Source organism: Littorina saxatilis, linkage group LG9 (assembly GCF_037325665.1).
Source record: "Littorina saxatilis isolate snail1 linkage group LG9, US_GU_Lsax_2.0, whole genome shotgun sequence".
Classification (NCBI taxonomy): Eukaryota; Metazoa; Mollusca; class Gastropoda; order Littorinimorpha; family Littorinidae; genus Littorina; species Littorina saxatilis.
In genome coordinates, this window is record NC_090253.1 from 62,327,171 (window position 1) to 62,345,934 (window position 18,764).

General features: G+C 45.7%; 8 non-coding genes and 1 pseudogene across 8 annotated transcripts; all 9 read right to left on the bottom strand.

Annotated features, from left to right (window-relative positions):
- Positions 1–478: 478 nt before the first annotated feature.
- LOC138977536 (5S ribosomal RNA) lies at positions 479–597 on the bottom strand. The gene has a single exon (XR_011459336.1). It is a non-coding gene; the product is annotated as a 5S ribosomal RNA (ribosomal RNA).
- A 211-nt stretch (positions 598–808) lies between these two features.
- LOC138977537 (5S ribosomal RNA) lies at positions 809–927 on the bottom strand. Its single transcript, XR_011459337.1, has one exon. It is a non-coding gene; the product is annotated as a 5S ribosomal RNA (ribosomal RNA).
- A 287-nt stretch (positions 928–1,214) lies between these two features.
- On the bottom strand, positions 1,215–1,412 carry LOC138977656 (U2 spliceosomal RNA). The gene has a single exon (XR_011459447.1). It is a non-coding gene; the product is annotated as a U2 spliceosomal RNA (small nuclear RNA).
- A 6,067-nt stretch (positions 1,413–7,479) lies between these two features.
- LOC138977661 (U2 spliceosomal RNA) lies at positions 7,480–7,612 on the bottom strand (annotated as a pseudogene).
- Positions 7,613–14,234: 6,622 nt separating this feature from the next.
- Positions 14,235–14,353, bottom strand: LOC138977539 (5S ribosomal RNA). The gene has a single exon (XR_011459338.1). It is a non-coding gene; the product is annotated as a 5S ribosomal RNA (ribosomal RNA).
- Positions 14,354–14,564: 211 nt separating this feature from the next.
- On the bottom strand, positions 14,565–14,683 carry LOC138977540 (5S ribosomal RNA). Its single transcript, XR_011459339.1, has one exon. It is a non-coding gene; the product is annotated as a 5S ribosomal RNA (ribosomal RNA).
- A 281-nt stretch (positions 14,684–14,964) lies between these two features.
- On the bottom strand, positions 14,965–15,157 carry LOC138977637 (U2 spliceosomal RNA). Its single transcript, XR_011459429.1, has one exon. It is a non-coding gene; the product is annotated as a U2 spliceosomal RNA (small nuclear RNA).
- An 865-nt stretch (positions 15,158–16,022) lies between these two features.
- On the bottom strand, positions 16,023–16,141 carry LOC138977541 (5S ribosomal RNA). The gene has a single exon (XR_011459340.1). It is a non-coding gene; the product is annotated as a 5S ribosomal RNA (ribosomal RNA).
- Positions 16,142–16,444: 303 nt separating this feature from the next.
- LOC138977659 (U2 spliceosomal RNA) lies at positions 16,445–16,640 on the bottom strand. Its single transcript, XR_011459450.1, has one exon. It is a non-coding gene; the product is annotated as a U2 spliceosomal RNA (small nuclear RNA).
- Positions 16,641–18,764: the final 2,124 nt, after the last annotated feature.

Consider the following 18,764-nt stretch of genomic DNA (forward strand, 5'->3'; position numbering starts at 1 on the left):
CTTCCATACTTGACAAAGCTACATTTTCAACCCACCAATTGCACACCCATCCCCCCATTCCTTTATCCTGCAGGTCCATTTCGTCCCACTCAACGTTGTTATTTAAAAGTAAGCCACTATGCACTGCAAAAACACCCTTTCCTGCACAAAATGGTTCTTTTCACAGCTTGAACAACGTCAGGCCGACGTCAGGTAAGTCTCTCTCTCTCTGACCACAGTACATACAGAGGAGAGGTATGCTGTGTAAACACACTCGACACAGACACACAAACAAACAAATAACATTTGAGAAAAAAACATGATACTCACCTCTTCCATCCAATACGATGTCGCTCATCAAGCGTGATCATAATTATCTGCAAAATGTATCAACAGTTACATAATAAACAAAACAATGAAACATTGGAACAACAGAGAAAAAATACACCAAAAAGAACAAGAAAACTAAACAGAAAGACGCCGGGAGGAAAAAAAATGATGCCAACTGCACCCGGTGTTCCCAGGCGGTCACCCATCCAAGTACTAACCGGGCCCGACGTTGCTTAACTTCGGTGATCGGACGAGAACCGGTGCTTTCAACGTGGTATGGCCGTTGGCGAAAGTGGAGGGAAATTTAAGCTCTATATATCGATGCAAACTGCACAAGCCCACCATCAAAATCAACACTGCATTCCGGGACGACTCCCCCTACTAAAGAAAAGACAGTCTTGGCCGTCCTTCACCATCAGCAACAATTATCCTATCCGTCAACTAGTTGTAAAAAAAAAGAAAAAATTAAAACAATGAAAAAAACACGGAAAAAAAATGATGCCAACTGCACCCGGTGTTCCCAGGCGGTCACCCATCCAAGTACTAACCGGGCCCGACGTTGCTTAACTTCGGTGATCGGACGAGAACCGGTGCTTTCAACGTGGTATGGCCGTTGGCGAGAGAGGAGTGAAAATTAAGCTCTATATATCAATGCAAAGTGCACAACCATGCACACTGACTGATATCGAAAGTAAGACGTTTCTCTCTCTCTCTGTCTCTCTCTCTGTCTCTCTCTGTCTCTCTGTCTCTCTCTGTCTCTCTCTCTCTCTCTCTCTCTCTCTCTCTCTCTCTCTCTCTCTCTCCACAATAAAAGGCATATTTACTCACTACACATCATAACCCTTTTTTTCAAAGCTTTGGGTGTGTGCTCATGACTTTTGAATTGGATTATTACTCCTCGTTGTGAGGAGAGGGCCGAGCCTGGAGGTACTGCAATACCAGGACAACCCGTGGCGAAGGCGGAGCAAGCCCCTGACACTTCACCTGAGTTCAAAAATCAGTTTAATATCGAAGCCCCCTTGTCGGGAGCGTATCAGATATTAAGCTGATAAGAACAGATACTTTTTTTTTTTACATTTGGGATAGACACTACAAAATGCGTAGAGGTCCCATTTAATCAATAAAACATATAACAATGGCAAAATACGTCATCTGTTTGTAAAACTTTCCATCGAGGTTAAAAAGAATGGACAATATAAAACAAATTGATCTTTTTGGTAAGTTTTTGTCATGTGTCTGTGTCGTGCGACATGTCAAAAGCATGGAGATTCAATTACAAATCACACAAAACTGGGAAACGAACATAAAACAAATCCTTTACAACAATCAAGGGCTTTTGGTGCGGAAATAACACAAACTAAGAAAAATGTGATCTACCAAATGTACAGGATAAAACAAGTTGATCTTTTTACTTGTGTATTTTGTGAGTTGTTCATGCACAGTGTTGCACATAAACCGGGAAAACGTGGTGTACAAAGAATGTGTGTTCTGGTGGGGGTTATCTGCAAGGGGCACCCCGAGTTCTGACAGCGTCTGGCACATGTGGGGGGGGGGGGGGGGAGGGGGAGGGTAGGGAGGAGGGTGTTTTATTGCCGTGGGAAAAGGGAGCAGCAGGAAGAGGAGAGAGCCAAGAGACTGGGAGAAAGGGTGTGTATGTGCCGAGTACAAAGAATGTCAGTGTGCGGGCTGATATGTAGCTATGCACTGGTCAAGATAGGGAAAGGGGGGGGGGGGAAGGGGGAGGAAGGGGGTCGGCGTCTGTTGGTGCCTGCAAGGCTGTTCAGTGCGCGCTTGGCAGCAAAAACAGCATCGCTTGCACAAAATAGGTTTTGCAATGACTAGGCTATTTTCATACATACGGAACATGTTCGCAAGGAATATTCCGTTATACAATCATCATACAATCATCATACAATCATCATGGCTGGACATATGCAAAAAACATGTTTTTACACACATAGATCAAGCATTATTCCTCAACACATTCACACTTGGTCACCGGGCATGTACGTCATTCACTCTTTCTTTTCACGCTGCCTCTCACTCTCCTTTTAGCACATGCCCAATGACCATCAGTTACGGAAAAGTTACATTTTAAGGAGGGAAGGTGTTGACCACCCGCCCCCTGCCGTTCAGCCTACACAGACCAGGCAGGATCCATAGGCGGGTGAACTTGTCAATCGTCAGACGACGATGGTCAATTAGAATTCTGTTGCTCACACGAGCTGTTAGGTATTTTTTATACTGCTGTGCAGTTAGACGTTTGTTGTCAAATCGACACTGGTTCCGACACATCCATACTGAGTATCTGTACTCGGATAGCAGAACCAGTGCGAGGTCACGGAAGTCAACCGTGGGGTTGACAAGCCCAAAACGAAGCATTTCAATATTTAAATCCAAATCACACAAATCTTTTAGCATGTTGTGGAGCCATTCTTTGGCAAGCAGAGACAGTGGGCAGTAAAACAACAAGTGCTCTACCGTCTCACACTGTGTGCGGCAAAACGTACAAAAACGGACTACGGGGTAATTCCACAAATACAGTCTGTATGCGACTGGCAGAACGTCATGTGCTAGCCTGAAACACACATTTAGAGTGACAGGGTCTAGCACTTTGTTCGTCAGATCGCGAAACAGAATATTGAAGGGTAGCTGTGGAAAGGTTGTACAACACTTAGGCACAGTATTTTTGGCCTTTAACAGAAGTTGATAGTACATTTTGCAAGTTTGAGTACATGTAAAGACAAAATCAGGTTTTGCACAAAGTACTGCTTGTACGGCAGCACGGCAATTTACATAAAATGAGGGTAGGTCCTCCACACAATGCGGCTGGTTGTTTGAAAAAACATAGTCGGGAAAACGCCGAAGCACTAACCCCAAAAAGGTGTGTCCAAAGAATACCCATGGACAATCTTTACTTAAAAAGACTTTCAAGACTTGTGCTAACAAGAGGCTCTTCACTTTTGTTCGAATGTTTACAACTCCTACTCCTCCCTTCTCCGGACTCAAAAACATGGTTTCCCGGTTAACTTGTTCGTTGCGAGAGGACCACACGAAATCAAAAACACGTCTTTCAAACAACTTAACATGATGGTCCGGGGGAGGTAAAACGGTGGCGACGTACCACAATTTGGACAAAATCATAATATTTACAGTTTTGGCTTTGCCATACATAGACAGGTTACGACTCTTAAGCAAGTTTAGGGTTTTCTCTATCCTTAGTAGCAGAGGTTGCCATATGTCATCTTGTGTGACGTTGCCCACTTTAATTCCAAAAACTGTCATATTATCTACCAGAGGGAGGCCGAGGGGAGAGTCCTTACGGTTTCTCCATCGCCCTAAATACATGCATTCAGTTTTATGGTTGTTTAGTTTTGCTCCGGACGCCTGTCCGAACTTAGTAAACCAGCTCAAAACTACACGAGCAGAGTTATCATTACGTAGAAAAAATTTACTGTCATCTGCGAAAGCAGAAAGTTTACATTCTTCCGGACTACCTGGAACATGAAATCCTAGTGCAGCCGGGTCTTTCCTAATCTTATTTAGAACTGGCTCGAGGCACAGCACATACAAAAGGGGAGACAACGGACAACCCTGACGGACTGAACGCTGCACCTCGAAACAAGGCGATACATGCTGGTTAACAATGACACTGCTTTTAATGTCTCTGTACAAAAGATCGATCCAGCGAACAAACTTGTCGCCCAATCCAAAACTTTTTAAAACACGCAAAAGATAGGAGTGATCAACACGATCAAAAGCTTTCTCCTGATCAACTGACAACAGCATACCACACCCGTTTCGAGTGTTACAAAAATCGACCTGATCTCGGACAAGATGGCAGCTATCTATGATAGAGCGACCCTGAACGGAGCAAGTCTGGTCGGGATGTACAATATCCGCCAAAAGAGGACGGAGCCGGTTACATAAAATCTTTGTCAGAATCTTATAATCCACATTCAGTAATGAGATGGGACGATAGTTTTTACACAACTCAGGGTGGGTGTCGTCTTTACAAAGCAAGGTTATATAAGACATTTTCTGAGATTCGCTCAGAGTTCCAAAGTCATACATGGCATTAAAAACTCTCACAAGAATGGGGTTTAAGTGAGAGGAAAAACAAGCAAAAAATTCTTTACTCAGGCCATCTGGTCCAGGGGATTTATTATTTTCCATTTGAGCAACTGCAGTTTTGACTTCTTCTATCTCTACCTCACAGCCTAGGTGCTCAGACTCTGTAGGGGCTAAAGTGGGGAGATCATTCAAAAACTGGGTTGCCACATCTGGGTTAACTGGCTCTTTAGTATACAAAGACTGGTAAAACTCGTGAAAACTCTGAACTATAGAATCTGTGCTAGTGCACAAGTTACCTTCTTTGTTAAAAACCTCTTTTATTACTTTCTTTTGACCTTGGTTAAGTTCTTTTTGGAAAAAATATCGAGATGGTTGTTCTCTACTGTCTAATAAATGGGCACGTGAGCGGATTTGGGACCCTATCAGACTGGCTACATCCATTGCTTTTAATTTGTCCTTTATCTTTTGCATCTGTTCTGGTTTTCCGGCTTTTTCTGCGACTAAATACTGTGCAGTTAAAGCTCTATATTCACGGAATTTGTTAATATGTAACCATTTACTGTGTTCGCTGGCTATTTGTTTAAAATCTTGTTTAAGGTTATCCCACCACGGTAAAATAAACTCATCATCGGGGATCTCTTCACTAGCCATAGCAAAGACTGTTTTGATTTTTCCACAAAAATCATCATCTTGTAACAAAGTGTTATTAAATTTCCAATATCCTTTTTCTGTCTCTATACCTGTCCATGAGGACAGGGAAACCAGAACTAAATCATGATCGGAGACTGAATTTATAATGTGTTTTACACATTTAACTGAATCTAACTGACAAGTTGGTAAATACATTCTATCTAACCTGCAGCTAACTTGACTACTACGCCATGTGGCGGCTACTTGGTTTGGAAATTTATTTCTGAATACATCTTTTAGTCTAAAATCTGTTAACAGGGTGGACAACACGGCCCAGCCATCTACACCTCTGTTAGCATTCCCCCCTATTTTGTCTAGTTTAGGGTTGGAAATACAATTAAAGTCACCTCCTAGCACGATAGTTTTAGGGGTTACAAAATGGCCGTAAATATCTTTATAAAACTGTCTCCGCTGGGCAGGAATGTTTGGCGCATAAACATTAAAAAATCTGACTGATTTACCGTCAATGTTGACGTCTAACAAAATGAATCGCCCAAAGGGGTCACAGACGAAACGCTGAACTTTTAATTTGACAGTTTTACTAACAAAAATGGCGACGCCTCTGCCACGAGGCTGTCCAAAAGACCAAAACACATGTCCGCCTAGTTTACAGGCTACTTTACGTCCAAAATTTAGAGTGTCAATATGAGTTTCTTGTAAAAATAGAACATCAATTTTTTCCCTATCAATTAAATGCTTGACTAATTGTACTTTGTTTTGGTCTCTAAGACCGTTGCAGTTCAAAGAACCTATTAACATTACAAAGGTTAACACAATTTCAATAAAATACATGGTTGGTACTCACAGAGCATGATGAAATAATCTGGAGTGTTGGCAGGTTGCGGGTTACATCAAAAAAGGTCTACAAAGTTCTGGTTACTGGTCCATACTGTCCTCGGTGACTACACAGTTTCTTTTAGAGAGCTCTGGAGAGTGGTCCATCTTCCTCTTACCCCAATCCTCGCTGGATCGGGAGGAAGGACGCCGAGGCATCAGGGGCAGTCCACGATGTCTGGCCTGTGAAGGGTCTGCGTCCACTTCATTTTGGGACTCGCTCTGAGCACAGGGCAGGGAGTCTACCGCCTGCTCCTCCGGAGTGAGCGGCGACTCGGAGGAGGAGAGGTCAAGGTCAGAGTCGAGGTCAGGACTCCCCGCGACATCCGCTGCCTGGGACATCGGGGTCTGTGTGATGAGGGGCTGGCTGTCCTGGAAGGTCGTGCTCTGGGAGCTGAGAGGGTCCCACACGCTTTCCTCGTCCTCGGGAGTGGCGGTGGGAGCGGGACTCGCGCTGGCAAAGGTGGTCGTGGTGTTGTCGGTGGTGTCCGTGTTGGTGGTCTGGTCTAAGTCGACGGTGGCATCTGACTTCTGGGCGGGGGCCGGAGGGGCGTCGGACTCTGTTGCCGTCTTGGAAGGGGCTGTGGGGGTGGAGGCCTCTTCACGGGCTGGTCGGGGAGGTCCGCGGCCCTTGGGGAGCTCTCCAAGGTTGGTCAGCTTGGAGGCTGTAGCCTCCTGGACCCTCTTTTTCTGAAGCTGCTGCTGTCCCCTGGTGGACTTCGGGCAGAGTCCTCGGGTATGGCCGACCTGGCCACACCCTAGGCACTGTGGTGCCCTTCCTCGAACGGTGACGAGGAATTGGAGTCCCTCGTCTTTAAGTGAGATCATGTGGGGGATCTCACGTTGTTGCTCTTTCTTCATTTCAAGGCGGAGACTGCGGACTCCCGTCTTCATGCCGTTCCCGTTGTCATAGGCTCTGATGCCCCTGATTTTCCCCAGTGGCTGAAAGAGGCGCAGGAAGATCTGGTCACTGAAATCAAAGGGTACCCAGTGTACACGGATGTCCACGACACTCTCCGTGCCCGACGAGAAGGTGCCTGTGACACCATTCGGGAGATCCAGGACATCCTCTCGGAGACACATGTCTACTGGTCCGTTTATCTTGAAAGTGATGTTCACCTCCCTACTGTCCTCTCCCTTCCACAGGGCACAGATGTCGCTTTTGTCGATGCCCAGGCCTGTGAGGGCAGCGATGATGGCTTCCTGAGACATGCTGTGGGCGTGGCGACCGTTTAGGTGCAGTTTAATACTGCGCTCCATTGCCGCCTGGTCTCGGTCGCCCTCCTGCAGCTTGACGTTCCACACTCCAACCGAAGAGGGAGGAAAAAGGGCTGGCTGGCTGGTCGATGGGGCGTTGTTCCCCCGAAGGCGTTCTGCATAGGACAGACGGGAGGTCTGTGCCGAGTCCTTAAAAGATCCGGCTGTCGAAGCTAGGTCCAGAATCCCTCTGGAGTTGCGGAAAGTCATGGCTGTAGCTTGTAGCTTGGTTTTTACAATGGTCAAAGGGAAGCAACCGATGACATAAAAACGGGATTGTTTCCCTTTACTTTCCCTCCGCAGACAGCTTGGTCAGAAAAATCCACATGGGATGCGGACAGTTCTGAACAGCAATGTGCGTGGTAACGTCACAGCTCAGACAAAATCAGTGGTAAATGTTAAGAACAGATACTACACTTTGATCTTAGCCAAAAGGCCGAGAAGCGATAACCCCTTCGTTAAAATTAATATTAAAAGTCCTACGGTTTTGAGCCATTAAGGACTTGAGTGTTTGTCCGCTTTCAAAAAGAGGAAAGAAAGAAACAAAAAATAAGGAGAGGAGGGCAGGGGGTGGGGTTGAGTTGATAATGCTCTGTGGAATTTGTTAAAATGAAAAGTAGTTAAGATGTTTCTTGGTAAGAATTATAAGTCTGTATTCTATATCTTGAATAACGGGCTTGTAATATTATTTTTTTTTATTTCAAATCGAGTTAAAAAGTGGAACCTTTCAGGATCACCAATAAAACCAAATAGATGAGCAAGTAAGAGGAACACGAACAATAAATCTCAAAACTTTTTACAAATAAAAGGATTAAGATGTAAGCCACGAAGGCCGTGGTAATAAAAACAATATGTACAGTTTGGCGACTAGTGGGCCTTGGGTGAGGATATGTTGTCTAGAAGGTAGTCGCTGGAATCAGGAGGGATGGCGGGAGCCACTCGACCTCAAACTGAAACACGCTGATGTGATAATCTGGGCTTAGTTATACCCACAGCCCCATGTCCGAGTCCCTGACCAGTCGGCACAGCAGCAAGCTGTGTGACCAGCCTAGAGAACTGCTACTGCGCAGATAATCCTGGGGACTCAGACCATGGAGCTGCATATGGTCATATAAGGTTTTAAAGGTAATTCTATTTGTAGCGCATGGAGCGAAAATGTGTTGAAATGAATAGGGTTCTCCACAATGGCAGGACTTGTTAAAGATATGGAAGCGGCAGCCGCCGGCACGGAGGCGTCTGAAGATAGTGAGGAGGTTTGTTGGGAGATCGGGGTGTAGATCGTTCATATCAATGGGTTGATAGGACAGAGATGTTACGTACTGACTTCGAATGAGTTTACGGATTTTACTGTAGAACTCGGTTACTGAGTAGCCGATGTTAGTGTTAGCTGGGCTAGATTCTGCCGCTTCTTTGGCAGCGACATCCGCCAGTTCATTTCCCCGGACCCCTACGTGAGAGGGGACCCAGAGAAATGATACGGATGTGCCGGATGAGATTAACTGGTGACATATAAAGAGGATTTCTCTTTGTAGCTCTGCCCGATTTGATGTGTTTCGATGCAGAGCTTGTAATGAAGAGCGCGAGTCAGAGCAGAAAACTACCGCACGCGGTGTGACTGGGAGGTCATTTATAAAAGTGCATGCCATGAGCAAGGCAAATAGCTCGGCTGAGAATATGGAGATGTCTTTATTAAGAGTATATTTCCTTGAGATTTTGAGATCTGGGATCACAAAGGCGCAGCCAACGCTGCCGTCTGCAAATTTGGATCCGTCAGTAAAGACTTTTAAATGCTCCGAGAATTTGTAGTTTAGGGTTTCTTTTGTAACAGTAGCTAGGTAGACGGGGTTATCTTTTTTGGTAGTATTATCTTCACTGTCGTATATGATAGTAGGGGTTTCCTCAAGCCAAGGCGGGTAGGAGGGCGGGGGGACCCTGGCCAGCTCACTGACCTTCACCCCGCTATCGGCTAGAATGCGGTTTACTGTGTCGGATAAGGGTAGCGTTTTGGCCAAGAGTTGAGTGCTATGTTTGGTGTTGGCCTCATAATTTTGGTGCTGAGGAAAAAAGTCAGTCAGGACCTCGCAGGCAGAGTTCTCTACCGCGTGGGCTCTGACAGCATACTGAGCTGAACGGAGTTTTATCTCATCCACAAGGGGCAGCCACCCACACTCGCTGTAGACTCGACTCTTACTCGCTTGTTGGGAGAGTCCCAGAGCTATTTTGAGCGCCCTGCACTCTATAATAGCCAGTTTTTTCATGAGCGCCGGGCGCGTCGCGAAATAAGCTTCGCACCCGTAAAGGAGGCGGGAGCGAATTAATGCCCGCACTACCTCTGTGACACACTTACGCCCTCTGGCCCAGGATTGGGACGCCAGGTAGCGTATGATATAAAGATCCTTGTTGGCCTTATTGATCAGATGTTCGATATGACTGGTCCAGTTAAGTCGGGTATCGATGATAACGCCGAGGAACTTAACTTCTGAGCTCGGTTTGATAATATCACAACCTATCTTTATACTGCAGTTCCTGTACAGTTGTCTACGGGAGACAACAAGAAAGACTGTTTTATTTGAGGCTAGTTGGAAGCCGTTGGTGTACATATATTGACAGAGGTTGTCGATTTTAGTTTGGTAAGAAGATAAGTCAACAGTGTTGGTAACTCTGTTATGGCGTGGTCTATTAGTGTCTATTAAGGCGAGGTCGTCCGCATACAGAAGTACACTGGCACCGTCAACTTTAACAGAAGTAATGTCATAGAGCATGATGCTGAATAAGTTTGGCGCGATGATACTGCCCTGGGGAACCCCCATGTCCAGCGCATGGGTTTCGGACACCGAAGAGCCCACCCGGACAGACATCTTGCGATTGCTGATGAAGTTTTTGATGAATTGGTACATGTGGCCAGAGACACCGATTCTGCCGAGTTTTAGGAGTAGACGAGCATGCCAGACGCTGTCGTACGCAGATTTAATATCAAAGAAGGTTCCAAGAAGAGAATTATTACTATGTGCCAAGGTCTTTTTGATTTTTTCAGTGACGTGCACAATGTGGTCCGCACACGAACGACCTTGCCTAAAACCTGCCTGGCATGTAGGAATGATATTGTGTTTATTGAGGTGGAACTCCAGCCTCTGGTTCACCACACGCTCAAAGATCTTGCTGAGGTGGGGGGTTAGTGATATGGGGCGGTAACTGCCAGGTAGATTGCCCGGTTTTCCGCTCTTCAATACTGCTACTACTTGTGAGTCTGACCACGCTGCGGGGATAGTATCCTTTAACCAGCATAGGTTGAAAAACTGAGTGAGCAACTTAACAAAGTTAGGTGGTAGATGTTTTATCATGTGATATGATATTGGGTCTAAACCTGTGGATTTTTTTGGGTCTTTCACAGAAGAGATGGCGTTTTGGACTTCTTTTGCCTTAAACATGCAGTTTATAGGCAACTGGTTGTCATCTGGGGGGTATGTGAAACCCTTCTCCTGATCTAACCTATAATTGAGTCGTTCAGTATCTAGGGATTTTGATTGACTATTTTTGGCAAAGGTATCTGCTAATAGGTTTGCCTTTTCAGAGTCAGTTGTGGTCATTTTATCACCCGATAGTAGTGGCTTTTCTTTAGTTCTGTATCTACATTTAAATCTGCGGATTTTCTTCCAGATTTTGCCACAGTCTTTGTAGTCTTTAGTTTCTTTGTGGACAAAGTTTTCCCAGTTTTGAAGTTTAGCCTCAGCGGTGATCTGGTTAAATTGTATTTCAGCTGACTTCATATTCGTGAAGTTAGCGTCTGAGCAGTGCCTGAGATATGTCCTAATGTGATATCGCTTGTTTGCCAAGGCTTCATCACAGTCTGCATTCCACCACTCATTCCTTTTGGCCTTACAGTTAGGATTTACTGATTTAAGCGGAATGTGATTATTGGCAGCAGTGAGTATACATTGACGTATGTTATTGTAAGAGGCTTCGATGTCATCCGTAAGGAGAGTTTCCTCCCTGACACCCTCGAGCTCCGCACGGAAGCTGTCCCAATTTGCCTGTTTGTAATTGTACTTTTTTCTGACCTCCGAGTTATTGCGATTAGGGGCGAAGTGGCGGAAGGTAAGAACAATGGGTAAGTGATCGGAGCCGAGGGCGTCCGGGAAAACGTTCCAGTCGATGTCAGTGACTATGGCATTTGAGCAAAGGGAGAGATCGATTGCTGACGGGGAATGGTCAGCTCTGTCTGGAAGTCTGGTTGCCGAGCCATCGTTTAGTATACAAAAGTCAGTTTCCAAAATGACGTCAGCAAGGTTGCTATTGGCATGTTTGTATCTAGGGTTAGCAGAGTCCCACAGAGGGTGGTGATTATTAAAATCACCCATCACGCACCAGTGTGCCCTGCCATGATCCAGGGATTTTAGCCAGTCGGTAGTTCCTTTTTTATTACACCCGTGGGGGTAATATATGTTAACTATGTTGAGGTTTTTGGATCCTTTTATTTCGATTTCAACAGCACATGTACTGAGATTTTCTGAACTAGGGATGAGAGGTGCAAAGGGTTTGTAATTTAAGGAAGACTTTAGATAAATAGCTGTTTGAATGAGTTGCCCTGAGCCCTTTTGCTCTACTATGGGAGGGAAGTCAAAACCATCTATAGAAGGCAGTAGGGAGCGTTTTCTCTTGACTGACTGGATAACTAAGATGTCAGCAGAGTGATTTGATATATAATTATATAGCTGAGAGAAGTTAGAGTTGATAGAGCGACAGTTCCACTGTAATATGATAAATCCGTGACCGCTTTCACCTTGTTCAGCCATTTTAACACGCACAAAGAAGGTAAGTTAAAGGGCAGATTTAAAATAGGTTAAAAAGTGGTTTTAACAGCTTTCATATCCGTCACGGACAACTGCTTGGCACCAGCAAGAGCGCCCAGCGCCAGAGTGGCGCCGCCCGGAATGAAGCGTTCAACCTTGGTGTTGGAGAGTTGTGTGTATGTAGCTGAGAGGGAGTCGATCAGGTCGAGAGGACTCTGCATCTGTCTGGCCTTAACCATGAAGCCGAGGCACTGCTCGATGAAACCTTGAAGGCCTCTTTGTTGTTCATTTAAATTTGCATATTGCTCTCCTGTTTTTAGCTTATCTAGTGCAGCGTCGGCTAGCTCAAGCTCTGCCTTCTCCTGCTCCTCCCTCATCTGCTGCTTTATTTCCTGTTCAGTTTTAAGTTTGTATTCTCTGAATCTCTGGGCCAATCCCTCCTCCATTCTCCCCATCAACCTCTCGAAGAGCTGCTCTTCTTTCGAGTCCTCCTTCCTGTTCTGGGCTTTGCGTAGGAGGGAGGCCTTTAACCCGGGGGTCCCATGAAGCGGCGCCTCTGCCCGAGCCGTCTGAGACTTACAGGGCGCCTGGGGGCCAGGATTTGGATTTTGCGAAGTTGTTTGGTGCTTCGCGGTTGCAGCAGAACTGTCCGCATGAACTGGAAGGAGTGTATTGTCATGTTCGGTCATTTTGTTTTTGATTTCTTGTATTTTATTTACTTGCCCACCCAGGGGGGGTCTCTGGACAGCCAAAGAGTACCCGGACCGGGGGGTTGAGGTCCGCCGGATCGGTTGCGGAGGGGGACGCCAGAAGGAGTCCCTCATTTCCGCTGGGGCAGTCGCTGTTTTATTTTGTTGTTTGGCGAGCTCGCGCCGCGCCCGATCCAGGGCCTCAGAATATGGTATGTATGCTGCCGACCTGATCTTATTGGCCTGCAGCCTCAGTCTCATTTCCGGGCATCCAAGATAAGCGGCGGAATGCTCGCCCTTGCAGTTTACGCAATGTTTGGCCTTGGTGCACGTCGCTCCGTCGTGGCCCTTGGAGCCACATCGGGGGCAGATCTGCACTTTTGATTTGCATTGTTGTTTTAGGTGCGATAGTCTCTGGCACTTCGTACAGCGCCGCACTGGAGGAGTGTAGGGTTCGACGCCGTACACCTCACTCTCCAGAACGACGCTGTCTGGAAGAATTGCCGTTGTAAACGTGACACGGACCGCCTGAGACGGTTTCCCATCCCTAAGGAGAAGACGGCGAAAAGATCGAACCGAGGAGGGGCCCTTTTCTACAAGACTCCCATCCTCCATCCGGACGCGCACGCCCACTGCCATCTCAGACAGGTCTGTTCCTGAATGTATTGTGGGTATGCGTTTAATGACACCTTCGGTTGTTACCTCCGGACGGTGGCATTTCACTTTGATGCCGCCGATCGAGTCCAGCCTCAATAGCTTGTTTTGTTGTGATGCTGAGGAGCACCCTACCAGGACGCTCCCAGCTGCCAGCATGCGTATTTCTTTGACCTCGCCGATGGCAAGGTCAAAAGTTTTTTTCCTCCTGAGGCCGAGTCCCTGCAATGTTGCAGGGCCCTCCTTCAGGTCCTGCACCACCACGGGGAACTCTAAGAAGGAGGGAGGAGGTTGCTTGGGTTGGTAAAGAAGTTTTCTTCGGGGTCTTTGTTTTGTGTGTGTGTGTGTATTGGCAGGTGGTAGTGGCTGTTGAGTTGTCTGGTTTTCTTGTGATTCAAAAATCAAGTGCCATGAAAGTTGCAGACACTTACAAACAGGGACGCTGCCCTTCCATACTTGACAAAGCTACATGTTCAACCCACCAATTGCACACCCATCCCCCCATTCCTTTATCCTGCAGATCCATTTCGTCCCACTCAACGTTGTTATTTAAAAGTAAGCCACTATGCACTGCAAAAACACCCTTTCCTGCACAAAATGGTTCTTTTCACAGCTTGAACAACGTCAGGCCGACGTCAGGTAAGTCTCTCTCTCTCTGACCACAGTACATACAGAGGAGAGGTATGCTGTGTAAACACACTCGACACAGACACACAAACAAACAAATAACATTTGAGAAAAAAACATGATACTCACCTCTTCCATCCAATACGATGTCGCTCATCAAGCGTGATCATAATTATCTGCAAAATGTATCAACAGTTAGCAAATCAAATACATAATAAACAAAACAATGAAACATTGGAACAACAGAGAAAAAATACACCAAAAAGAACAAGAAAACTAAACAGAAAGACGCCGGGAGGAAAAAAAATGATGCCAACTGCACCCGGTGTTCCCAGGCGGTCACCCATCCAAGTACTAACCGGGCCCGACGTTGCTTAACTTCGGTGATCGGACGAGAACCGGTGCTTTCAACGTGGTATGGCCGTTGGCGAAAGTGGAGGGAAATTTAAGCTCTATATATCGATGCAAACTGCACAAGCCCACCATCAAAATCAACACTGCATTCCGGGACGACTCCCCCTACTAAAGAAAAGACAGTCTTGGCCGTCCTTCACCATCAGCAACAATTATCCTATCCGTCAACTAGTTGTAAAAAAAAAGAAAAAATTAAAACAATGAAAAAAACACGGAAAAAAAATGATGCCAACTGCACCCGGTGTTCCCAGGCGGTCACCCATCCAAGTACTAACCGGGCCCGACGTTGCTTAACTTCGGTGATCGGACGAGAACCGGTGCTTTCAACGTGGTATGGCCGTTGGCGAGAGAGGAGTGAAAATTAAGCTCTATATATCAATGCAAAGTGCACAACCATGCACACTGACTGATATCGAAAGTAAGACGTTTCTCTCTCTCTCTGTCTCTCTCTCTGTCTCTCTCTGTCTCTCTGTCTCTCTCTGTCTCTCTCTCTCTCTCTCTCTCTCTCTCTCTCTCTCTCTCTCCACAATAAAAGGCATATTTACTCACTACACATCATAACCCTTTTTTTCAAAGCTTTGGGTGTGTGCTCATGACTTTTGAATTGGATTATTACTCCTCGTTGTGAGGAGAGGGCCGAGCCTGGAGGTACTGCAATACCAGGACAACCCGTGGCGAAGGCGGAGCAAGCCCCTGACACTTCACCTGAGTTCAAAAATCAGTTTAATATCGAAGCCCCCTTGTCGGGAGCGTATCAGATATTAAGCTGATAAGAACAGATACTACACTTTGATCTTAGCCAAAAGGCCGAGAAGCGATAACCCCTCCGGACTCAAAAATCAAGTGCCATGAAAGTTGCAGACACTTACAAACAGGGACGCTGCCCTTCCATACTTGACAAAGCTACATTTTCAACCCACCAATTGCACACCCATCCCCCCATTCCTTTATCCTGCAGGTCCATTTCGTCCCACTCAACGTTGTTATTTAAAAGTAAGCCACTATGCACTGCAAAAACACCCTTTCCTGCACAAAATGGTTCTTTTCACAGCTTGAACAACGTCAGGCCGACGTCAGGTAAGTCTCTCTCTCTCTGACCACTGTACATACAGAGGAGAGGCATGCTGTGTAAACACACTCGACACAGACACACAAACAAACAAATAACATTTGAGAAAAAAACATGATACTCACCTCTTCCATCCAATACGATGTCGCTCATCAAGCGTGATCATAATTATCTGCAAAATGTATCAACAGTTAGGAAATCAAATACATAATAAACAAAACAATGAAACATTGGAACAACAGAGAAAAAATACACCAAAAAGAACAAGAAAACTAAACAGAAAGACGCCGGGAGGAAAAAAAATGATGCCAACTGCACCCGGTGTTCCCAGGCGGTCACCCATCCAAGTACTAACCGGATGATCGGACGAGAACCGGTGCTTTCAACGTGGTATGGCCGTTGGCGAAAGTGGAGGGAAATTTAAGCTCTATATATCGATGCAAACTGCACAAGCCCACCATCAAAATCAACACTGCATTCCGGGACGACTCCCCCTACTAAAGAAAAGACAGTCTTGGCCGTCCTTCACCATCAGCAACAATTATCCTATCCGTCAACTAGTTGTAAAAAAAAAGAAAAAATTAAAACAATGAAAAAAACACGGAAAAAAAATGATGCCAACTGCACCCGGTGTTCCCAGGCGGTCACCCATCCAAGTACTAACCGGGCCCGACGTTGCTTAACTTCGGTGATCGGACGAGAACCGGTGCTTTCAACGTGGTATGGCCGTTGGCGAGAGAGGAGTGAAAATTAAGCTCTATATATCAATGCAAAGTGCACAACCATGCACACTGACTGATATCGAAAGTAAGACGTTTCTCTCTCTCTGTGTCTCTCTCTCTGTGTCTCTGTGTCTCTCTGTCTCTCTCTGTCTCTCTCTGTCTCTCTCTCTCTCTCTCTCTCTCTCTCTCTCTCTCTCTCTCTCTCTCTCTCTCCACAATAAAAGGCATATTTACTCACTACACATCATAACCCTTTTTTTCAAAGCTTTGGGTGTGTGCTCATGACTTTTGAATTGGATTATTACTCCTCGTTGTGAGGAGAGGGCCGAGCCTGGAGGTACTGCAATACCAGGACAACCCGTGGCGAAGGCGGAGCAAGCCCCTGACACTTCACCTGAGTTCAAAAATCAGTTTAATATCGAAGCCCCCTTGTCGGGAGCGTATCAGATATTAAGCTGATAAGAACAGATACTTTTTTTTTACATTTGGGATAGACACTACAAAATGCGTAGAGGTCCCATTTAATCAATAAAACATATAACAATGGCAAAATACGTCATCTGTTTGTAAAACTTTCCATCGAGGTTAAAAAGAATGGACAATATAAAACAAATTGATCTTTTTGGTAAGTTTTTGTCATGTGTCTGTGTCGTGCGACATGTCAAAAGCATGGAGATTCAATTACAAATCACACAAAACTGGGAGACGAACATAAAACAGATCCTTTACAACAATCAAGGACTTTTGGTGCGGAAATAACACAAACTAAGAAAACAGTGATCTATCAAATGTACAGGATAAAACAAGTTGATCTTTTTACTTTGCGTATTTTGTGAGGTGTCCATGCACAGTGTTGCACATAAACCGGGAAAACGTGGTGTACAAAGAATGTGTGTTCTGGTGGGGGTTATCTGCAAGGGGCACCCCGAGTTCAGACAGCGACTGGCACATGTGGGGGGGGGGGGGAGGGGGAGGGTAGGGAGGAGGGTGTTTTATTGCCGTGGGAAAAGGGAGCAGCAGGAAGAGGAGAGAGCCAAGAGGCTGGGAGTAAGGGTGTGTATGTGCCGAGTGTAAAGAATGTCAGAGTGCGGGCTGATATGTAGCTATGCACTGGTCGAGATAGGGAACAGGGGGGGGGGGGGGGAAGGGGGAGGAAGGGGGTGGGCGTCTGTTGGTGCCTGCAAGGCTGTTCACTGCGCGCTTGGCAGCAAAAACAGCATCGCTTGCACAAAATAGGTTTTGCAATGACTAGGCTATTTTCATACATACGGAACATGTTCGCAAGAATATTCCGTTATACAATCATCATACAATCATCATACAATCATCATGGCTGGACATATGCAAAAACATGTTTTTACACACATAGATCAAACATTATTCCTCAACACATTCACACTTGGTCACCGGGCATGTACGTCATTCACTCTTTCTTTTCACGCTGCCTCTCACTCTCCTTTTAGCACATGCCCAATGACCATCAGTTACGGAAAAGTTACATTTTAAGGAGGGAAGGTGTTGACCACCCGCCCCCTGCCGTTCAGCCTACACAGACCAGGCAGGATCCATAGGCGGGTGAACTTGTCAATCGTCAGACGACGATGGTCAATTAAAATTCTGTTGCTCAAACGAGCTGTTAGGTATTTTTTATACTGCTGTGCAGTTAGACGTTTGTTGTCAAATCGACACTGGTTCCGACACATCCATACTGAGTATCTGTACTCGGATAGCAGAACCAGTGCGAGGTCACGGAAGTCAACCGTGGGGTTGACAAGCCCAAAACGAAGCATTTCAATATTTAAATCCAAATCACACAAATCTTTTAGCATGTTGTGGAGCCATTCTTTGGCAAGCAGAGACAGTGGGCAGTAAAACAACAAGTGCTCTACCGTCTCACACTGTGTGCGGCAAAACGTACAAAAACGGACTACGGGGTAATTCCACAAATACAGTCTGTATGCGACTGGCAGAACGTCATGTGCTAGCCTGAAACACACATTTAGAGTGACAGGGTCTAGCACTTTGTTCGTCAGATCGCGAAACAGAATATTGAAGGGTAGCTGTGGAAAGGTTGTGCAACACTTAGGCACAGTATTTTTGGCCTTTAACAGAAGTTGATAGTACATTTTGCAAGTTTGAGTACATGTAAAGACAAAATCAGGCTTTGCACAAAGTACTGCTTGTACGGCAGCACGGCAATTTACATAAAATGAGGGTAGATCCTCCACACAATGCGGCTGGTTGTTTGAAAAAACATAGTCGGGAAAACGCCGAAGCACTAACCCCAAAAAGGTGTGTCCAAAGAATACCCATGGACAATTTTTACTTAAAAAGACTTTCAAAACTTGTGCTAACAAGAGGCTCTTCACTTTTGCTCGAATGTTTACAACTCCGACTCCTCCCTTCTCCGGACTCAAAAACATGGTTTCCCGGTTAATTTGTTCGTTGCGTGAAGACCACACGAAATCAAAAACACGTCTTTCAATCAACTTAACATAATGGTCCGGGGGAGGTAAAACGGTGGCGACGTACCACAATTTGGACAAAATCATAATATTTACAGTTTTGGCTTTGCCATACATAGACAGGTTACGACTCTTAAGCAAGTTTAGGGTTTTCTCTATCCTTAGTAGCA